The 17,967-nt window shown below is 45.0% G+C and overlaps 1 non-coding gene across 1 annotated transcript; it reads left to right on the top strand.

The window, feature by feature from the left end:
- Nucleotides 1-652: 652 nt before the first annotated feature.
- On the top strand, nucleotides 653-759 carry LOC111898430 (small nucleolar RNA R71). Its single transcript, XR_002852571.1, has one exon. It is a non-coding gene; the product is annotated as a small nucleolar RNA R71 (small nucleolar RNA).
- The last annotated feature ends 17,208 nt before the right edge of the window (nucleotides 760-17,967 follow it).

The raw sequence follows: 17,967 nt of genomic DNA on the forward strand, positions 1-17,967 counted from the left end.
TTTTTTATTAAATCCTGCTGTTCTACCATCATTGCATGATGATTATTTACCAAATTTCTTTGTTCATTAACAGCAGAATTAGTAGCCTCGTGTCTCTTTTCAGAAGCTTCCATAAATTTAATTAACATGGTCTCTAGATCGGGTTTCCTCTCAGCTGGTGGTTGCTCCTTTTAGTAGAAGCCTCGACCTATCTGCCTATACTTCTCTTCTTTATGTTTCTTATATTCTTCATATGGCAGCCACTCTTTCTTTAGTTTCCTCCAGTCTTCATCGTCCTTGTCCCCATTCGAGTAGCACACTTGAGCCTTTTTATTTCCACACTCATCCGAATTGCAGTCCTTAGTCAAGTGTGGTCCATTACACCTTTCACAACCAATTCTTATAGCATGAATTGATTGGTCCATTTGTGTTAACGTTCGATCCATATTATTTAGCATACATAGCTGCTATTTCTTCAGTTTGTGCACCTCCACCGCCTTTAATTCCATCTTGCCTAGGGTTGTGGTACTCACGAGAGTGCTTCGCGAATTCTTTAATCAGCTCCTTGACCTCCCTTGGATTTTTCTTTGTCAAAGGTCCTTGAGAATCAAGGAGTTGTCATGTCATAACATTGACCCCATCATAGAAGATTGACATCTCTTGTTGCACATTAAGATCATGTTGAGGGCAATTTCTGAGCAAGCCCTTGTACTGCTCCCATGTTTCGTATAATGACTCCCTCGACTGTTGTTCAAAGTTGGCTATTGCCTTCTTGAGTTTAGCTATCTTGGATGGTGGGAAAAACTGGTCAAGAAATTGCTCACCCATTTGAGCCCAAGTGGTGATTATACCTGGTGGAAGTGATTTTAACCACTCTTTAGCAGCTCCCTTTAAAGTAATGGAGTGATTTTAACCACTCTTTAGCAGCTCCCTTGAAAGTAATGGGAAGCATCCTGAGCAAGACAGTGTTGCTGTTGACATTTGGGACATTGAAGTAATCCGCAATGTCATTGACTTCATCTAAATGCTTAAAAGCATCCTCATGATCTTTCCCATAAAATGGGATATCCTTCAGTGAAGTCAAGATGTGCCCCTTCAGCTCGAATGTGGTAGTGGTAGGTATTGCAGGTTGGACTAATCTGGGACCCACATCCTCTTGGTTCTGCTTCTTGTAAGCTCCCATGGACATCTCCTAATGTTTTCCATTTCGTTTTCCGGCTCGTTTTCGGGTTCACTTGTAAATAGTGAAAATTCTGACTCGGTTTCGTATTCGGATTCGTGTGGATCAGAAACTGGACCAAGTTCTTCAACTTTTCGTTTGTCCTTTGGGGTTGAACTTGACTCTCCTTTCTTCTTTACCGACTTCCTTGAAAAGGTTGATTTTAGTTCTTGCAATGGCATCTTCTTTGGCATGTGATATTCCTTCGCGTTCTTGTTCTTATTTTTATGAAGAACTGACTCCGGATCTTCAAGTGGTGGCATCAAAGGTGTGTTAGAGCCTTTGGTCATGAACTCCTACAAGCTAAACAGAAAGGATAAAAATGTAAAACTGAACTAAAATAAACTAAAAACTAAAAAGAACTAAACATCACACTTCTCACATCGTGAATCTAAAAAATTCACGTCGTGAGTTCTGTAATCAGAAAAACAAGCAAACCTTCCTAGAAATGAAAAACAAAATGAATAAAGACTGAAAACAGAGAAAAACCAATGCTAAAAAAAGTTTGCTGGGATATTAACTTTTTGCAGGTTTTACCCCACAAAAAAGATCGATTAACCTAAAGCAAATAAATAATAAACTAAGCCGATCCCTGGCAACGGCGCCAAAAACATGATGTGCACAAAAGTACCAAGTCATATTGTAGTGTAGTAAAGTAAGTTGGGGTCGAACACATGGAACGAATTTAATTAACTAAAATAATTACTCTAAACTAATCTAAAATCAAACATTAATTTAAAAGGTTTTTATCTGATTTTGGAAGTTCAGAAAAACTTAATTACTAAACAAAGGTTTAATCAATTACTAAAAACACTCCCATTTAGTTCGAATCCACTTCTTCTTTATGGTTAGCTAACAATTATGGATTATCAAAGTTGGTTACCTAATATTATATTATTAGTAATTTAAGTCCAAATTTACTAATATTTAACTAATTCATGTAAAACTATGCATGGTCACACACAATCAAACACATAATCAGTTATGGATTATGAATAGGCTATGTGAGATTTATTATGCGAACATAATTATGGTCATAATTTATGTTCTCCAGCATAGCTAAATTCAATTACTTCAATCACTTATCTAAGATTGGGTCGATCCTAGCTCTAGCAATTCAATATTCACTAAATCACTAGGTGTCAAGTTCATGTAATTTAATAATCACTATGCTACACAGAACATGAATTCAAGCAACTAAACAACCAAATATTAGCATGCTAGGTATTAACAATCAAACACAAGCACAATACCAACAAGTCAAATCCATAATTAATTAAACTAATTCATAAGTTGAAGTTTCATCTAACTAAACAGGAGTAGCAAAATTCAGTTAGTCATGGTAAAAGTCAAACACAAAAACTCAATAGAGATAAATCTAAACATTATCAAACCGAATAAATTGATGTTTTCATCTTGGTCTCTTCAAATCATGAGCTCCAATTGTTTCCTCCTCTTCTTAGGGTTTTCCAGAGGTTATTTTCGTAATGCTTCTCCAAAAAGTCACCTGCAAGTCCCTTAAATCGTCATAATGTTCGGATATATATACTTGCCAAAAATCTGGCCACCACGACGTGGTAATGGCACCACGTCCTGGTCCTCATGTTTATCCCGTATTCTCCAAGCCAGCATCCAAAATCGCGAAGATTCCATTCACCACGTCGTGGTGGGATCACCACTTCGTGGTGGTTGGAAATCCGACTTTTCTCAAAACACGAATGTCGTCCAAAATTTTGGCCAATATACTATCAAGTGGTCAAGCTATCTAGCAACATCCTTCTTGTGTCTTCTTCTTGTCTAAGCTCGTATTTTCCTGCTTCCAACTTCCATATTGCTTCCGAGCATGTATTTTATGCTACATAACAGATATTAAACATAGTAAGTACCTTTTGTTCTATAATAAGCATAAATATAGCATTAAACATTGAGATATGATGTAAAATATATGTGTAGGTATGCACATATCATCAGCATACTCTATTTAACCTGCTGGATTTGCTCTGTCTTCTAGATCACTATCTCGTTGCTATCCATCACTCTCTGTCCGACCTCCCCCCAACAGATAGGAGTCCGACATCTCCTCCCATGTAAAAGGTTAAAGGGAGGCATCCCAATGCTGGAGTGATGACTATTGTTATATGAAAACTCATCCAAGGGCATATAAGAATCCCAACACCCACCAAAGTCCATAACACAAACACGTAGCATATCCTCGAGCGTCCAAATCATCCGCTCCCTCTGCCTGTCTGTTTGCGTATGATACGCGGTGCTAAAATGTAGTCGGGTACCCAACTCACCATGAAATTTCTTCCAAAATCTGGAAGTAAAATGCATATCACAGTCGGATACTATGGATGTCGGCACTCCATGTCGTGCCACCACTTCTCGAACGTTGAGTGCAACCAGTTTCTCCGCAGAAGAGTTCTCACTTATAGCCAAGAAGTGAGCAGTCTTCGTCAATCGATCCACGATCAACCGAATCGTGTCCATACCCTTCACAGTCCTCGGTAATTTGGTAATAAAATCAATAGAAATATGTTCCCACTTCCAAAGAGGAACCTCCAGAGGCTACAAATTGCCATGAGGGCGCTGGTGCTTTGCCTTGACCTTGCGACTAGTCAAACATCTCTCAACAACCCACAGGGCGCTTGGGCCTCTCAGATGATATCTAAGATTGGAGTCATCACTATCATCCTGATACACACATCTCGAATCGGAGCACTCGCTGCTCTACGACTCAGGGCATCATCTACCACATTAGCTTTGCATGGATGATAACAAATCTCACAATCGTAGTCCTTCACTAAATCCAACCACCTCCTCTGTCTTATATTTAGGTTCGGCTGATCCATAAGGTACCTCAGGCTCTTATGGTCCGTGTATATAGTACATCGGACACTGTAGAGATAGTGGCGCCAAATCTTGAGGTCGAATACCACCGAACCGAGCTCCAAATCATGGGTGCTTAATCTCGTCTCGTGAGGCTTCAGCTGCCTGGCCGCATATGCTATCACGTGCCCTATCAGCATCAACACATCACCCATTCCCGATATGCATGCATCATAGTAGAATACAAAGTCCTCTACTCCCTCCGGAAGGGCTAGCACTTGGAGCCTCGCACAACCTCTGGCGAAGAGTATCGAATGATGCCTGTTGCTCAGGCCCCCAAGCAAAAATAACACCCTTCCTGGTCAATTTGGTGAGAGGAACAGAAATCTTGGAGAAATCCCTGATAAATCTCCGATAATAGGCAGCCAACCTAAGAAAACTTTTGATCTCAGATGGGGACCTCAGCACCTCCCACTGCATAACAACCTCAATCTTGGTCGGGTCGACCAAAATCCCATTCTGGATAATGAGCTGTCCCAAGAACTGGACCTCTCGTAACCAGAAATCATGCTTGGAGAATTTGGCATAAAGCCTCTCCATCCTCAACACGCCAAGAATCTCCCAAAGATGCTCCTCTTGTTGTTCCCTAGACTTCGAATATACCAAAATATCATCAATGAATACGATCACAGACTGGTCCAACATAGGCCTACACACCCGATTCATGAGATCCATGAACGTTGCCGGTGTGTTGGTGAGCCCGAAAGGCATCATGACGAACTCATAATGCACATAATGAGTCTGAAAGGCCGTCTTCTGAATATCCTCCTTGCGGACCCTCATCTGATGATATTCTGATCTCAAGTTGATATTGGAAAACCAACACGCTCCCTGTAACTAATCAAATAAGTCGTCAATCCTCAACAATGGATAGCCGTTCTTTACCGTAACTTGTTTATCTAACATTCATGAAATTCATAAAAATTTCAATCTTTTTCAGATATCCAAAACCATTACTTATTAAAAAAATGTTTCCAAAATAGTTTCGTATAAGAGAATCCCACAAATCAAAATCATAAATTGTGAGGAGGTGCACGATCAAGCCTTTGCCTTCCCGCGATCATTTGAAGTACCTGAAACAAAATCCACAATTGTAAGCCCGAAGCTTAGTGAGTTTCCCCCAAAATACCACGTCATACAAACCAGAATAATATTATAACAAACAGCATGCACATAGAGTCTACATAATGACTAGGCCCCTCTCACCGAGCCTTCAATCGATCTGGACCACTCTTAGAACCTTCAACATGTTTGGTTCGCGCTACCGGGTCTTCAGCCTGTCTGGACCATTCTTCCGGACATCGGCCTAACTGATACGTTATAATGGGCCTTCAGTCTATCCTTACCGCCCTGGGTCTGTTGGCCTAGAGCACAAAGCAAGACCGCCTCAACCCACCCACAATCATATAATCATCACATAAATCTCATACGCTAGCTAGCATGTACAGACAGTCATATAGATCTATAGATCACTAATCATAGCATCGTCCTATATACCAGGATACCAATCTAACAGATCACTAAACATAGCATCATCCTATAACCAGGATACCGATCTAACGGATCACTAACATAGCATCATCCTATAATCAGGATACAATCAAAAAGGTCGGCCGTGGTGCCTTGGAACCTGTTAGTATAGTGAGGAAAACTCACCTCACAAGTAGCGTTGAACTGCTAAAATCAAATCCCAACTCACAGCTCCGAACTCAACTGTCTGAAATCGCCATATGACTAGTTCCATTAAATTCCGAAATTACCAAAATACCCTCAAGGTGAAACTTCGTCAACCGTGGTCAAAGTCAATAGTCAACAGTTAATGTCAACGATCCATGTTCACCCAACTCGCCGAGTCCATCTAGCTAGTCGTTGAGTTCCTTAGTGTTTTAGAAAATGGGGAAAGACCCTAGTTAACTCGCCGAGTCAGAAGGACAACTCGTCAAGTTCCTTCAATATCCAGAAAACGGAAAAACCCAACCTAACTCGTCAAGTTGGCTAAGCAACTTGTCGAGTTCCTTTAGCCCTTTCATATTCAATCCTTTACAGTCAAATCCAAAGCCCCAAACAATAGATCTAGCACCATAGGACTAAGATACAATGTAAAGTTCCTAACATTATGTGCATACAAGGCATCAAAGGGATTAAAACACTAAAACTAAGCTTAATAAGAGGTTTAGGGCATGGAGAAGGGCCAAGAGTAGATAAAGTGCGCAACTTTATGTTCATGGAGGCCTAGAGGTGTCCAGATCTGAAACCACATCCTCTTGACAAGCTTAAGCCTTAGAATGACTCCATTTTGCACCAAAACGACCATATACACTCATAAGAGGAGATCTAAGCAATAAGAGGTCAATGTATCAACTTTATACCTTCAGATGGCTTTCAAAAAAGAGTAGATGCTAGATCTATAGCCTCCTCCTCACTCCAGTCTCTTCAATCTTCGAGTTTCGTTCCAAAAGAGCACCAAAAGTCACCTTCCAAGCTTTCACACACACAATGAGATATGATGCACAAATTAGGGTTTCTCTTAATGATAAGGTGGTAAGGGAGGCTGGTAAGGGGACTTAAGGTCCTTTAAATAGGGTGTAAACCCTAAAAACTAGGGTTTTCCTGCACAGCCTCAACTCGTCGAGTTGGGGTCCTCCAACTGTTCGAGTAGGTTACATAAACCATGTGGCCTGATTACTTTCTACACGACGAGTTGGGGCCTCCAACTCATCGAGTAGGTCTTATGTGATGTATAAAATATTTAAAATTTCGTACCTGAGATTCGGGATATTACACTTCTCCCCCACTTGAACTAGACTTTGTTCTCAAAGTCTGCGGCGGTGAATAATTCCGGGTAATGCACCCGCATCTCGGCATCCGACTCCCAGGTCCACTCAGCTCCCCTCCAATGCAGCCACTGCACCTTTACCAAAGGTATCTCTTTTTTAAAAAGGACCTTTACCTTTTTTCTAGAACAACCACCGGGTTCTCAACGTAATTAAGGCGCTCGTCGACCTGAATGTCATCCAATGACACAATTGCATCCTCGTCCAATATGCACTTTTGCAATTGAAAAACATAGAAAGTTCAATGAATCTGCCTGAGCTCCTCCGAAGATCCAGTCTATACACGACCTAGACAACCCTGGAAATCACCACGAATGGCCCAATGTATCGGGGACCCTACTTCCCCCTCTTCCTGAAACGGATCACATCCTTCCAAGGTGAGACCTTCAGCAGGACCATGTCGCTGACCTGGAACTCCATCTTGGATCGGTGCCGGTCGGCGTAACTTTTCTTCAAACTCATAGTATGCGGAACCACTTCGGTCCTCCCCATAACCCGGTGACCAGCCTCGCACCAACAGACCGGGGTACGACATTTCCGTCAATACAACAACTCATTAGGTGGAACACCAATGTTACAATGAATGTTGTTATTGTAGGAGAACTCTGCCAGAGGTAGGTAGGAGTCTTAGCTCCCACCAAAGTCGATAACGCAAGCTCACAACATATCCTCGAGGGTTTGAATGGTCCGCTAACTCTAACCATTAGTCTGCGGGTGGTAAGCTGTGCTGAAATGCAGCTTCGTACCCATCTCCTCGTGGAATTTATGCAAAAATCGGCCAGTGAAACGAATGTCACAATCCGAAACTATAGAGACCGGAGACTTATGGCGAGCGACAATCTCGCGGATAAACACATCGGCCACCTTCTCAGCCGACGAGCTCTCCCGAATTGCCAGGAAATGGGGGCTCTTCGTCAATCAATCTACTATGACCCATATAAAATCATATCCCTTCGCCATCCTTGGAAGCTTGGTGATAAAGTCCATCGTGATCTGCTCCTATTTCCATACGGGAACCTCCACGGGCTGCAGGTCGCCATGCGGCCTCTATTGCTCGGCCTTGACCATCGTCCAGGTCAAGCACCTCTCTACGTACCAAGCGATTTCTCTCTTCATGCACGGCCACCAGTAACTCATCCTCAAATCTCGGTACATGTTGGTGGACCCTGGGTGAAAAGAGTAACGAGACATATTAGCCTCCTCCAATACATTCTGTCTGACCCCACCAGACACCGGAACCCACACTCGACTGCATCAAGTCAATAATCCATGACTATCCTGCACGAATCTGGTGATCTCGCCCATGATCCTCTCAACCTTCCAATTTTCCTCTCGCACTCCCTCAACTTCAACCTCTATGATCAATCCTATCAGTGGAGAGTCCACCGATATCCTCATACATGCCATCCCAATCGAAGACCCAGCCGACTTGCGACTCAATGCATCTGCCACCACATTCGCTTTACCCGGATGGTAAAGGATCTCGTAGCCGTAGTCGTTAACTACGTCCAGTCACCTGCTATCTCATGTTCAGGTGCGGACGATCCATGATATACCTCAGACTCTTGTGCTCCTTGTAAATGGTACAACAGACCCCGTAGAGGTAATTTCACCAAGTCTTGAGGGCGAACACCACCGCCCCCAACTCCAGATCGTGTGTGGGATATCTCATCTCATGCGGCTTCAGTTGCCACGAAGTATAGGCTATCACCCGTCGTCTATGCATGAGGATTGCCCCCAATCCGGTGATCAATGCATCACAAAACACCATGAAATCCTCAACTCCCTCCGGGAGTGTCAAAACTGGCGCCTCAAAGATGCACTGTCGCAGAGTCTTAAATGCAGTCTGCTGCTTACTGCCCCACTGGAAATCCACCCCCTTCCTCGTCAGACAAGTGAGGGGTACTACAATCTTGGAGAAATCCTGAATAAATCTCGGGTAGTACCCCGCTAAACCTAGAAAACTCCTTATATCCGAGGGAGATCTCGGGACCTCCCACTACATCACCACCTCGATCTTGGCTGGGTCGACGCAAATCCAATCCTGGTTAATGAGACGTCCAAGGAACCAAACCTCTCGCTACCAAAACGCGCACTTTGATAACTTGGCATAAATTCGTTCTCGCCTCAAGACTCCCACTAGCTCACTCGGATCCCCTCCTATGTTGCGACTATACGTTTACCAAAGGTATCTCTTTGTTACACAGGATCTTTACCTTCCTTTCTAGAACAGCCGTCGGCTTCTCAATGTAATTTAGGTGCTCGTGAACCTAAATGTCATCCAATGACACTACTGCATCCTCATCTAATATGCACTTTTGCAATTACGAAATGTGGAAAGTGCTATGTATCTGACTGAGCTCCTCCAGAAGATCTAGTCTATACGTGACCTTGCCAACCCTCACAATCAACTAGGATGGATTGATGTATCGGGGACCCAACTTCCCTGTCTTCAAGAAACTGATCACAACTTTCCAAGGTGAGACCTTCAGCAGCACCATGTCGCCGACCTGAAGCTCCAACTTGGATCGGCGCTTGTCAGCGTAACTCTTCTACCAACTCTGAGCAGTCTGCAGCCTCTGTCTAATCTGTTGATTCATATTTGTAGTCTACAGAACCACCTCGGTGCACCCCATAAACCGGTGATCGGCGTCGCCCCAACAAACTCGGATACGACATCTCCGCCCATACATAAACTCATTAGGTGGAACACAAATGCTAGAATGAAAGATGTTACGGTAGGAGAACTCTCCCAGAGGTAGGTAGGAGTCCCAGCTCCCACCATGTCGATAACGCAAGGTTGTAACATAGCCTCGAGGGTCTGAATGGTCCTCTCACTACGACCATCAGTCCGTGGGTTGTAAGCTATGCTGAAATGCTACTTCGTACCCTGCTCCTCGTGAAACTTATGCGAAAATCGGGTAGTGAATCGAACGCCACGATCTGAAATTATAGAGACTGGAACCCCATGAAGAGCGACAATCTCGCGGATATACACATCTGCCAGCTTATTAGCCGATTAGCTCTCCCGAATTGCCAGGAAATAGGCGCTCTTTGTCAATCAATCTATTATGACTCATATAGCATCATATCCCTTCGTCGTCCTTGGAAGCTTTGTGATAAAGTCCATCATGATCTACTCACATTTCCACATGGGAACCTTCAGGGGTTGCAGCTTGCCATTCGGCGTTTGATGCTCGGCCTTGACCATCCTGCAGGTCAAGCACCTCTCTATGTACCAAATGATTTCTCTCTTCATGCACAGCCACCAGTAACTCAACCTCAGATCTCGGTACATCTTGGTGGCCCCTGGGTGAATAGAGAAACGAAAATTATTTGCCTCCTCCAATACAATCTCTCTGACCCCACCAGACACCGGAACCCACACCCGGCTGCATCAAGTCAATAGGCCATGACTATCCTGCACGAATCTCGTGATCTCGCCCCTGATCCTCTCAATCTTCCAATTTTCCTCTCATACTCCCTCGACCTGAGACTCTCTGATCAATCATATCATTGGAGACTTAACCGATATCCTCATACAGGCCGTCCTAATAGACGACCCAACTGACTTGTGGCTCAAGGCATTTGCCAAACATTCGCTTTACCTGGATGGTAAAGGATCTCTTAGTCGTAGTCCTTGACTACGTCCAGTCACATGCGCTGTCTCATGTTCAGGTTCGGCTGATCCATGATGTGCGTCAGACATTTGTGATCTGTGACATGGTACAGTGGACCCCGTAGAGGTAATGTCTCCAAGTCTTTATGGTGAACACCACCGCCCCCAACTCCAGATCGTGTGTGGGATATGTCATCTCATGCGGCTTCGTTTGCCATGAAGCATAGGCAATCACCCGTCCTCTCTGCATGAGTACTTCCCCCAATCCAGTGATGGATGCATCACAAAACACCACGAAATCCTCAACTCCCTCAGGGAGTGTCAAAACTGGCGCCTCGAAGAGGCGCTTTCGCAGAGTCTCAAATGCAGTCTGCTGCTGAGGTCCCAACCAGAAATCTACCCCCTTCCTCGTCAGATGAGTGAGGGGTACTACAATCTTGGAGAAATCTTGAATGAATATCCTGTAGTACCCCGCTAAACCCACTGCATCACCGCCTCGACGTTGGACGGGTCGACCAAAATCCCATCCTGGATAACAGGATGTCCATGGAACCGAATATCTCGCAACCAAAACTCGCACTTCGAGTACTTGGCATAAAGTCGTTCTCGCCTCAAGACTCCCACTAGCTCACTCAGATCCCCTCATATGCTGCGACTATACGTTTACCAAAGGTATATCTTTCTTATGCAGTACCTTTACCTCCCTTTCTAAAACAGCCGCCTGCTTATCGACGTAATTCAGACGCTCGTCGACCTGAATGTCATCCAACGACACTACCGCATCCTCGTCCAATTTGCACTTTCACAATTACGAAATGTGGAAAGTGCTATGTATCTAATTAAGCTACTCTGGAAGATCTAGTCTATACGCGACCTTGCCAACCCTGACAATCAACCTGACTGGCCCGATGTATCGGAGACCTAACTTCCCCCTCTTCCAGAAATGGATCACACCTTTCCAAAGTGAAACCATCAGCAACACCATGTCGCTGACCTGAAACTCCAACTTGGATCGGTGCCGGTCGGTGTAACTCTTTTGCTAATTCTGACCAGTCTGCAACCTCTGTCTAATCTGCTGATTCATCTTCGTAGTCTACAGAACCACCTCGTTCGGCCCCATAAACCGGTGACCGGCCTCGCCCCAACAGACTTGGATACGAAATCTCCACCCCTACAACAACTCATAAGGTGGAACACCATTGCTAGAATGAAAGTTGTTATGGTAGGCAAACTTTGCCAAAAGTTGGTAGGAGTCCTAGCTCCCACCAAAGTCGATAACGCAAGCTCACAATATATCCTTGAGGGTCTGAATGGTCCTATCACTCTGACCATCAGTCTGTGGGTGATAAGTTGTACTGAAATGCAGCTTTGTACCCTTCTCCTCGTGGAACTTATGCCAAAATCGGGAAGTGAAACGAACATCATGGTCCGAAACTTTAGAGACCGGATCCCCATGGCGAGTGACAATCTCGCGGATATACACATCGGCCAGCATATCAGCCGACGAGCTCTCCCGAATTGCCAGGAAACAGGCGCTCTTGGTCAATCCATCTACTATGACCCATATAACATCATATCTCTTCGCCGTCCTTGGCAACTTGGTGATAATGTCCATCGTGATCTGCTCCTGTTTCTACATGGGAACCTCCAGGGGCTGCAGCTTGCCATGAGGCCTCTGATGCTCGGCCTTGACCATCCTGCAAGTCAAGCACCTCTCTATGTACCAAACGATTTCTCTTTTCATGCACGGGCACCAGTAACTCAACCTCAGATCTCGGTACATCTTGGTTGCCCCTAGATGAGTAGAGAAACGAGTCATATTAGCTTCCTCAAATACAATCTGTCTGACCCCACCAGACACCAGAACCCACACTCGTCCGCATCCGATAAATAATCCACGACTATCCTGCACGAATCTGGTGATCTCGCTTTTGATCCTCTCAATCTTCCAATTTTCCTCTCGTACTCCCTCGCCCTGAGCCTCTCTGATCAATCCTATCAGTGGAGAGTCCACCGATATCCTTATACAGGTCGTCCCAATTGAAGACCCAGCCGACTTGCGGCTCAAGGCATCTGCCACCACGTTCGCTTTACCTGGATGGTAAAGGATATCGCAGTCGTAGTCCTTGATTACATATATAGTCACATGCGTTGTCTCAAGTTCAGGTTCGGCTGATCCATGATGTGCCTCAGATTCTTGTGGTCCCTGTAAATGGTACTGTAGACCCTTAGAGGTAATGTCTCCAAGTCTTGAGGGCGAACACCACCGCCCCTAACTCCAGATCGTGTGTGGGATATCTCGTCTCATGCGGCTTCAGCTGCCACAAAGCATAGGCTACCACCCGTCCTCTCTGCATGAGGACTACCCCCAATCCGTTGATCGATGCATCACAAAACACCACGAAATCCTCAACTCCCTTAGTGTAACACCATAGATTTTCAAAAAAAAATTTCGTTTTCAAATCATAAAATTCTCATTAACAAAATTCATAAAAACCCCAAAGTGTTAAATTATCCAAAAACACAATTTCATAAATTGTTTAAATAAAATCAAGGATCCTCAAAACATGACTCCACCTCATGTGTACAATGAAACCGACACCTTCCAGCAATCCTAAGAAGTACCTGGAACACATAACACATAACACGGTAAGCACGAAGCTTAGTGAGTTCCCTAGAATACCACACGCATCTCATTAGCCTCTCATGGTTATAACTCAATAAAGACCCTCTGGTCAATGTGTCTCAGTGGAGACCCTTCGTTCCTACAACTTGGGTTGGAGCCTCTGGTCCTAACTCGTAAAGCATATTATTAACACAAGGACAGAATGCATAACATATCACATATCTTAGTATGACACATATAATCAATGTATACACCGAATAATATAACAACATAAGTCACAAAGACATTATTGATGATAACGCATGTCAAAGTATAACAAATAAGACCCTCCGGACAATAATATAATAAGACCCTCCGGTCAATGGTGTAGACCCTCCAGTCTCACAGCTCAGGTTCGACCCTCTGGTCGTGTATCTTAATGAAAGCCCTTTGGTCACACAGTAATTACCACTCAGGTAAGTATAGTGAGAATAATGACCTTGCAGAGTAAAGCAATGTATCCCTTACTCGACCTGCTGGTTTAATCCCTGCCCCTCCCTGGCCTCCAAAAACCATAGTTAACCAAAACCCTAAACTCAACGGAAGTCAACAGTCAACACTGACCCAACTCTAAAAGTCAATAGAGGTCAACAATCAAGTCAACAGTCCATGTTGACTCAACTAGCCGAGTACAGCTCATGACTCGCCAAGTCCCTCAGAACTCAGTAAATCGTGAAAACCTTATTCTACTCGCTGAGTTGCTAACCAACTCGTCGGGTCCATGTAGCGCCCAAGGACCAGAAAACCCTACCTAATCGTCGAGTTGTCACATCAACTCGTCGAGTTCGCTCCAATTCCAATACGGGAAAAACCCTCTCAACTTGTCGAGTTGCCTCATCAACTTGTCGAGTCTGCAGTGTGTCCAAACCATCGGGGTAAACCCTGACCGACTCGTCGAGTCGGCTCACCAACTCGTCGACTCCCTTCAGCCCAATTCCTCATTCAAACGATTTTGGGACAGAAAAAGGTCTCATACTCAGGATCTAGCCTCCTATGGATGATTCATCACATAAAGCTGCAAGCTTTACGTTCATGCATGGCATAAAGGGCTCAAAATGCCAAAGCAAGCTCCATAAAGGTCATCATGCATGGAGACTTGCCCAAACCTTGATAAAGCTCAGATCTTTGGGCTCATAGGGACTCATATATCTCAGATCTGTAGTCTCAACTTCTATGACCAGCTTAACAAGTCCAAACCAAAAGATAGATAGGATAAAGCCTTGAAACTCTCTAGAAAGAGATCCAACAAATGAAATGATCAAGGTAATATCTTTATACCTCCACTTGACAGCTAGAAATGAAGGAACACTGGATCCAAAGTTTCTTCTCGTTCCAAACCTTCTTGCTATTCAATTCTCTTCCAAAGATGCACTAGAACTCATGATCTTAGCCTTTCTCTCTCTAAAAAAAGACTACAAATCGATTAGGGTTTCTCTCATAGGGCTAGGATAAAGAGGGATGCGGAAATGAGGTCTTAAGTCTCTTTAAATAGGGCGCAAGCCCTAAAATTAGGGTTTCCTCAACACAGACTCAACTCGTCGAGTCCATCCTTCGACTCAATGAGTAGGCTTCATAACTCCCGCGGCTAGCTCATCTCCTACACGACGATTTAGGACCAACCAACTTGTCGAGTACGTTCTACAATGTGCTATAACTCTTCAAGTTTCGCATCGAGGACTAGAGGTGTTACACATAAGGAGTGTCAACACCGGCGCCTCACAGAGTCGCTGTCGAAGAGTTTCAAATGCAGTCTGCTGCTTGGGGCCCCACCGGAAATCCACCCCCTTCCTTGTCAGATGAGTGAGGGGTACTACAATCATGGGCAAATCCTGAATGAATCTCCGGTAGTACCCCACGAAACCCAGAAAACCCCTGATATCCAAGGGAGATCTCGAGACCTCCCACTACATATCCGCCTTAACCTTGGCCGAGTCTACCAAAATCCCATCCAGGTTAACGACATGTCCAAGGAACTGAAACACTCGCAACCAACACTCGCTATCGAGAACTTGACATAAAGTCGTTCTCGCCATAAGACTCCTAGTAGCTCACTCAGATCCCCTCCTATGCTGCCATTGTACCTTTACCAACGGTATCTCTTTATTAGGCAGGACCTTTACCTTCCTTTCTAAAACAACCATCGGCTTCTGAACGTAATTCAGGTGCTCGTTGACCTAAATGTCATCCAATGACACTACTGCATCCTCGTCCAATATGCACTTTCATAATTAAGAAACGTGGAAAGTTCTATGAGTCTGACTGAGCTCCTCTGAAATATCCATTCTATACGCGACCTTGCCAACCCTGGCAATCACCCTGGATGGCCTGATGTAGGGGGCACCCAAATTCCCCCTCTTCCATGAAAAGGATCACACGTTTCCAAGGGGAGATCTTCAGCAGCACCATGTCACCAACTTGAAACTCGAACTTGGATCGGCGCCGGTCGGTATAACTTTTTTTGCCAACTTTGAGCAGTCTCCAACCTCTGTCTAATCTACTGAATCATCTTCGTAGTCTGCAGAACCACCTCGGTCCTCCCTATTACCCGTTGACCGACATCACCCCAACACACTGGGGTGCGACATCTCGACCCATACAATAGCTCATAAGGTGGAACACCAATGTTAGAATGAAAGTTTATATTATAGGAGAACTCTGCCAGAGGTAGGTAGGAGTCCCAACTCCCACCAAAGTTTATAACGCAAGCTCGCAACGTATCCTCAAGGGTCTAAATGGTCCACTCACTCTGACCATCAATCTGTGGGTGGTAAGTTGTGCTGAAATGCAGATTCGTACCCTGCTCCTCGTTGAAATTATGCTAAAATCGGGAAGTGAACCGATCGTCACGGTCCGAAACTATAGAGATCGAAAACCCATGGTGAAGCGACAATCTTGCGGATATACATATCGACCATCGTCATCTGCTCCCATTTCCACATGGCAACCTCCAGGGGTTGCAGCTTGCCATGTGGCCTATGATGCTAGGCCTTGACCATCCTGCAGGTCAAGCACTTCTCTACGTACCAAGTTATTTCTCTCTTCATGCGTGGCCACCAGTAACTCAATGTCAGAACTCAGTACATCTTGGTGGCCCCTGGGTGAATAGAGAAACGAGACTTATGAGCCTCCTCCAGTAAAATCTGTCTGACCCTACTAGACACTGGAACCCATACCCGACCACATCAAGTCAATAATCCATGAATATCCAGCACGAATCTGGTGATCTCGCCCCTGATCCTCTGAATCTTCCAATTTTCCTCTCGCAATCCCTAGACCCGAGCCTCTCTGATCAATCCTATCAGTAGAGAGTCCACCGAAATCCTCAAATAGGCCGTCCAAATCGAAGACCTAGCCGACAAGCCATCTGCCACTACGTTCGCTTGACCCGGATGGTAAAGGATCTCACAGTCGTAGTCCTTAACTACCTCCCGTCACCTGCGCTGTCTCATGTTCAGGTTTGACTGATCCATGATGTGCCTCACGCTCTTGTGGTCCATGTGAATGGTACACCAGACTCCGTAGAGGTAATGTCTCCAAGTCTTCAGCGCGAACACCTCCACCCCCAACTCCAGATCGTGTGTGGGATATCATGTCTCATGCGGCTTCAGCTGCCACGAACCATTGGCTATCACCCATCCTCTCTGCATGAGGAATGCCCCCAATCCAGCGATCGATGCATGACAAAACACCACGAAATCCTCAACTCCCTTAGGGAGTGTCAAAACCGGTGCCTCGCAGAGTCACTGTCACAGAGTCTCAAATGCAGTCTCCTACTCAGGGCCTCATCGTAAATCCACCCCTTTCATCGTCAGACGAGTGAGGGGTACTACAATCTTGGAGAAATCCTAAATGAATCTCCGGTAGTACCCTGCTAAACCCTGAAATCTCTAGATATTCGAGGGAGATCTCGGAACCTCCCACTGCATCACTGCCTCGACCTTTGCCGGGTCGACCAAAATCCCATTCCAGTTAACAAGATGTCCAAGGAATTGAACCTCTCGCAACCAAAACTCGCACATTGAGAACTTGGCATAAAGTTGTTCTTGCCTCAAGACTCCCTGTAGCTCGCTGAGATGCTCCTCATGTTGCTTTCTGGTCTTGGAATACACCAAGATGTCGTCTATAAACACAATGGCTGAGTGATCGAGCATCAGTCTGCATACCCGATTCATCAGGTCCTTAAACATAGCTGGTGAATTGGTGAGCCCAAATTGCATCACCATGAACTCGTGATGTCCATAACGAGTCCGAACGCGGTCTTCTCCACGTCCTCCTCCCTCACCGTAACATGATGGTATCCGGACTTCAAATCTATCTTGGAGAACCAAGATGCTCCCTAGAGCTGATCAAAGAGATCATCAATCCGTGGAAATGGATAATTGTGCTTCACCGTCAGTTTGTTCAACTCTCGGTAATCGATGCACATCCGGTGTGAACCATGCTTCTTCTTGACGAAGAGAATCGGCGCTCCCCATGGAGAACTATTCGGACAGATGAACTGCTTGACTAGAAGTTCCTGCAGTTGAGATGACAACTCCTGCGTCTATGGTGATGCCAATCGGTACGACGCCTTAGCAATAGGGGCCGCACCTAACACAAGGTCGATCCTGAACTTGAACTGCCCCTCCGGAGGTACTCTGACTAACTCCTCCGAAAACACATCGGCAAAATCTCTGAAGACTAGAACCTGCGAAATAGAGATGTGATCCCTGACCCGTATATCCACCACATACACCAAATAACCCCCACACCCGTGCTAAAT

This window comes from Lactuca sativa, chromosome 1 (assembly GCF_002870075.4).
Source record: "Lactuca sativa cultivar Salinas chromosome 1, Lsat_Salinas_v11, whole genome shotgun sequence".
Taxonomy (NCBI): Eukaryota; Viridiplantae; Streptophyta; class Magnoliopsida; order Asterales; family Asteraceae; genus Lactuca; species Lactuca sativa.